The sequence below is a fragment of the Strongylocentrotus purpuratus genome, unplaced genomic scaffold, assembly GCF_000002235.5.
Source record: "Strongylocentrotus purpuratus isolate Spur 01 unplaced genomic scaffold, Spur_5.0 spur5_scaffold_16, whole genome shotgun sequence".
Classification (NCBI taxonomy): Eukaryota; Metazoa; Echinodermata; class Echinoidea; order Camarodonta; family Strongylocentrotidae; genus Strongylocentrotus; species Strongylocentrotus purpuratus.
The window spans coordinates 6,821,790-6,828,062 of record NW_022145601.1 but is presented as its reverse complement, the minus strand read 5'-3'; positions in this window follow the sequence as shown (position 1 = coordinate 6,828,062).

Genomic DNA, 6,273 nt, shown 5'->3' with positions numbered 1-6,273 from the left:
AAACGTGCAATACGACTGATAAAAAAGAGTAACTTCGTAGTCCCAGTCTTCCACCTTTTTTTTTTAATTGAAAATTCTCCCAGTGTCTGAACTTTTAAAACTCAGTAATATATCAGTTTTCATGTTTAAAGGGATAGTTGAATTCTGTTTTCAGACCGCAAGTGGCTTTAAAGTGCATGCTTATTGCTCTTATTCTTATCTATGACATTTCTAGTGCCCTTTTGGGACCTAAAATTGCTATGAAGGTAATTTTAGACCCCAAATGTGTAAAATTTAGCCAATCATTCCAATTCAGCTCCACTTTCAAAGAAATACAGTGACCGTTCATTAATTCATTATTTTTTAATTGGCATTGGCTGAAATACAACGTAATAGGCGCTGTTTCGTTTTTTCAACGGCTTTTTCAAACTATCGAATATTTTTGGTGGTACACAAATATTAGAAATCGTTATATTTAAGGATATATTTGTCGTTTCTGAACCGATTTTGATAAACAAAAATGATTTTGTCATTTAAATTGTATGTTCTTTCAAATTTGACACTCAGTGTGTCATTTTCTCATTCTGTACTCTCCCTATTTCTGTATTGCTTTTGTTTGAGTGTGATTGTATATGTGATTTAATTCAGGTTTTTATTATTGTTATGTTCTTTGGGGTTAATAATACAAACCATGTTTACTACTTTACTAATTTTTTTTTTATTTTTTTAAATTTATTTATTTATTTATTTATTTTATTTATTTTATTTTATTTATTTATTTATTTATTTATTTTTTTTTTTTTGGGGGGGGGGGGGGGGGAAAATGCGTTTTGCCCCCTCCCCACACTTTTTGGGTTGGGGGGGGGGCAACTGCCCCCTGCCCCCCCCCCACTTATGGCGCCTATATAACACATATAATGTATACATTTGCAAGAGCTCTCTAGTACTTTTATAGACTCTGTTGATTACAAGTCCATCTAAGGTGGCCTCTGCTTCCGGATGAGGAAAGAAAGATCATGAGAGTTCAAAATAACAGGAAATAACACCCACCCGTATTCGGCATAGGCCTTCTTTGTGAAAATATGGGCAAAGTCCACAAATATGATAAGCAGATGTCCTGATAGCTTGCAGACACAAATCCTTGCCAGTCGATGTGCGTAACAGTGTATGCACAGTGAGGCAAGGAGGGCATATAGTGTGGTACGGTATGTCACTGAAACAGCTCCCAAAGCTAAAGTTGATTTTTTTTTTCATTTTGGGATTCATTGGGGTCCAAGCTATCATAAATTGATGGGGTACAAATTTTCCTGAAGACACCAAATTTCCCTATTGCGCGTATATATGCCATTTCGGCGCCCAATATGGACTAGTCGAGAACGGTACAATGAATCGTCCTCTTTCTCTAATATTTTATGAAAACGTCAAAGCTTCCGCACTTCGTGCTAAAGGGGGAAACTGAATTCAGACAATTAGGGCTTCTTAAAGAGAAGGTTGAGTTCTGGGAAGAGGTGAAAAATAATTTGTGAGCGTTATCATTGTTATTATGCAAGTGTGGAAGAACATCAGATAAAACATGTTCCCTGAAAAGCATGGCTCTTCAAATCCCTTCATATTCTATAATGTCATGTAACATCGTAAAAATCGGGACGGATTTTTACGCCACGTGTTCGTATAGTCCCATATACATCTTTCTGTGTACAGTGTTTGTAATTTTACCAAGACTTGGCCAAATTTCTTGTCATTTTGATTTTAATAATAGTGGCTACTTGTATAGCGCACAGGTCCACCTTTCGGTGCTCATGGCGCTTAGAAAAGAGTACATGTAACAGGCATAAGAAAGAAAAAACAATAAACCGAAAAACAAATTCGGAATTCTCCTAGACATAGTAAATTAAAATATTGCGATAATTACAACGAAAGAAACAAATAGGTTTTTAGTTGTAATTTGAATGTTTCTGTCGATGACAGTTGACGTAATTTTAGAGGGAGCTTATTCCACAGTTTTGGACCCATGGTTGAGAAAGCCCGTTCCCCCCAAGCATGTTTTATTCTGGGGGTATTAAGTAATAGTGTGTCTGATGAGGAGCGAAGACTTCGTGTGGGGTTGTATTCTGAAACAGAGTTGCTCAGGTATGCAGGGGAAGAAAGAGAGTAAACTGAATGATGTACAAGTAACATAATTTTAAAGATAATCCTTTTTTCAACTGGCAACCAATGGAGAGAACGGAGAATTGGTGATATGGAATCAGATTTCTTAGTGAATGTTAATAGGCGGGCTGCAGAATTTCGAAGTCGTTGCAGTTTTGTGACATCTTTTTTTGGAAGGTTACAGAACAATGAATTTGCAAAATCTAAACGAGAAGAAATTAAAGCATGAATTAAGATCTCAGCCGCAGGTTTAGATAAACACTTTCTTATGAAACTTAGATTACGTAATTGGTACCTTACACTCTGTTGAACATGTGTTATGTGACTACGAAAGGACATTTCCTGATCAAATATTACACCCAAATTACGAGCTGTTTTTGATGGAGTGATACACGTTTTTCCAATATGGAGATGACACGATTGATAGTCAACCTTCCCTAACATGTGCTTGGAACCTAATAATAAACCTAGCAATACACACGAATACTTACATGCTAGATGATCAACCCTTCCGGGTCGATTCCACAACGTTTCTTTTAGGCGCGGATCCAGGATTTCTTAGGGGGGGGGGGGCCAAATTTGAAATTATGCGAGCCAAATTTTGGTACTTGATGGTGACCAGCAGTGACGTAATGAGGGGGGCGGTGGCTGCAAGGAGTGGCGAGTTTCCCCTCCCTCCTCCGCGAAACGCGGAAACTTTGACGTTTCATTAAATCATTAGAGAAACAAGACGATTCCCTGTACAGTTCTCGTTTCTTAATCCTCGTCTGAATTCAGGTTCTCCCCTACTGCGCGAAGCGCGGAAGCTTTTAAGTTCCATTAAATTATAGAGACAGAAGACGTATTTAGTTCCCCCACCCTACCGCGCGAAGCGCGGAAGCTTTTGCGTTTCATTAAATCATTAGAGAAACAAGACGATTCGTGGTACAGTTCTTGACTCTTTAAATAATCCTCGTCTGAATTCAGGTTTTCCCCTCTTGCGCGAAAGCTTTTATGACTCATTAAATCATTAGAGAAAGTAGACGATTCGTTGTAACGTTCTCGAAAATAATCCTCGTCTGAATTTAGTTTCTCCCCCCTCCCGCGCGAAGCGCGGAAGCTTTTTCGTTTCATTAAATCATTAGAGAAAGAAGACGTATTTAGTTTCTCCTTTAGCTTTTACGTTTCATTAAATCATTAGAAAACAAGACGATTCGTTGTACAGTTCTCGACTCTTAATCCTCGTCTGAATTTCGGTTCTCCCCTCTCGCGCAAAGCGCGGAAACTTTTGAGTTTCATTAAATCAAATTAGAGAAAGAAGACGTATTTAGTTTCCCCTTAAGCTTTTACGTTTCATTTAATCAATAGAGAAACAAGACGATTCGTTGTACAGTTATCGACTCTTAATCTTCGTCTAAATTCCGGTTCTCCCCTCCCGTGCGAAGCGCGGAAGCTTTTTTACGTTTTATTAAATCATTATAAAAACAAGACGATTCGTTGTACTGTTCTCGACTCTTAATCCTCGTCTGAATTCAGTTTCCCCCCTCCCGCGCGAAGCGCGGAAGCTTTTACGATTAATTAAATCATTTAAGAAAGAAGACGATTCGTTGTACCGTTCTCGAAAATAATACTCGTCTGAATTTAGTTACCCCCCCTCCCGCGAGAAGCGCAGAAGATTTTACGTTTTATTAAATCATTAGAGAAACAAGACGATTCGTTGTACCGTTTTCTACTGTTAATCTTCTCGTTTTTCTTCCTACGTCCTCTTCCTTTTCTCTCCTCTCTCTTTTTTTTTTTTTTGGCTGGCGATTTTTTGGGGGACCGCCCCCCCCCCTTGGCTACGCGCCTGCGGTCAGTTAAACACATGTTGATACCTTGTCCGACCCCGGAAGCTCACGGGTTTAAGGCAATAAATTACGGTCAGATAAGCATTCAGGGGCCCGCCTTAGGGCCCCTGGTGGGGTCGAGGCAGTGGAGTCCCCGGAAGCTCAGGGGTTTTAGGCGTTTAATTAATGGTCAGATGAGCTTTTTTTTGATACCTTATTATTTTGTGACACTGGCAGGACACTATTTGGCGTGGGGTCCAGGGGGCGAAGCCCTAAAAAATCAGGGGTTTTGGGCAATAAATTACCGTCAGATGAGCATCTAAGGGCCCGCCTTAGGGCCCTAGGTGCAATCCAGGGGGCAGAGCCCCCGGAAGCTTAGGGGTTTTAGGCATTTAATCACGATCAGATGAGCATATTTTGATGCCTCATTATTTTTTGACACTGACAGTTAACTATTCTTTCTTACTTGCTCTCTTTCTTTTTTATTTTTCTTTAATATCTTTTTCAAAAAAGTGAGGGGGGGGGGGGGGAAGCTCGAGGCTCCCGATCCCCGCCATACCTCGGGCCCTGACATGTAGGAATCCTTCTTCCCCCTTTTCTTTTCTTCTTCCTCTTCTTTCTTTCCCTTTCTCTCCTCTTTCCCTTTCCCTTCTCCCCCTGGATCCGCGCCTGGTTTCTTTCACAATGCAATCGCGTGACCAGAACTCAACTTCATCTTTAAGAGTCGAAAACAGTACAACGAATCGTCTTCTTTCTCTAATAACGTAATGAAACGTCAAAAATTCCTCGCCTCGTGCGGGAGGGGGAAGCTTCATTCAGACAAGGATTAAGAGTCGAGCACGGTTCAACGAATCGTCTACATTCTCTAATAATTTAATGAAACTTCAAATCTTCTGCGCTTCGCGCGGGAGGGGGGGGGGGGACAACTGAATTCAGATAAGGATTAAGAATCGAAAACAGTACACCAATTAGGGCATATTAAGAGTCGAGAACAATACACCGAAACGTCTGCTTTTCCTCATAATTTAATGAAATGTCGAAGCTTCCGCGCTTTGCGCGGGAGGGGGAGAAATGAATTCAGATAACGATTAAGAGTCGAGAACAGTACACCGAATCGGCTGCTTTTTCTCATAATTTAATAAAATGTCAAAGCTTCCGCGCTTCGCGCGGAAGGGGGGGGGGGGAAACTTCATTCAGACAAGGATTAAGAGTCGAGCACGGTTCAACGAATCGTCTACATTCTGTAATAATTTAATGAAACGTCAAATCTTCCGCGCTTCGCGCGGGAGGGGGGGGGGGACAACTGAATTCAGATAAGGATTAAGAATCGAAAACAGTACACCAATTAGGGCATATTAAGAGTCGAGAACAATACACCGAATCGTCTGCTTTTCCTCATAATTTAATGAAATGTCGAAGCTTCCGCGCTTTGCGCGGGAGGGGGAGAAATGAATTCAGATAACGATTAAGAGTCGAGAACAGTACACCGAACCGGCTGCTTTTTCTCATAATTTAATGAAATGTCAAAGCTTCCGCGCTTTGCGCGGAAGGGGGGGGGGGAACTTCGTTTAGACAAGGATTAACAGTCGAGAACGGTACAATAAATCGTCTAATAATTTAAGGAAACGTCTAAGCCTCCGCGCTTCGCGCGGAGGTCTATCACCCACATCCCCTAACGAGTGCTCTTCAAGTGATTCGCTTGCTCACTACCGCCCCTCCCTAAAAAAAGATCCTAGATCCGCTCCTGCATTAAAATATATCAGCTATGATGCTGACTAAGTTGACGAAATATTTCGTATATTTATGTCGTCGAGAAAAATGACCATTTGCGCATACGCAAGTACTATAGATAGTCCATAGGAAAAACAATTTAGCCTTCGGCCCCGGGTTTATAGGGTTAAATTTGTGGATATTGGACATTTAATTTTGTCGGTAATTGGTGGCTGGTTTTGTCGGTAATCGTTGGCCTCTACACCCCCACTGAAAAAGGTCTAGCGACGCCCCTGCTCCCAAGGGTTTCTTCTTCCTTTTCCCCATGTTCGCCTTCCTTGGCCCTGAAGATCCTTCATCTTCTTCCATGCTGTGCATTGTGCGAGTACCAATTCTGACACCGGTAGTCACTGGGGAGCAGGTCTTTGTTAGTTGTTTTTCCTAGCTGGTAACGTCGCTTTCATTCTCTTGCAATTGCCGATAAACATATAACAAGCGCACGTACGTTCCATCTCAAGCAAGCCGCGCCTAGAGCAGCTGCCTGGTCTTACATCCCGATTCCGCTCGCTTCATGAACGTTCGTGCAAGAGCTGCATCACTCGCGGATGAATATCGTTCAATCACTAATCTT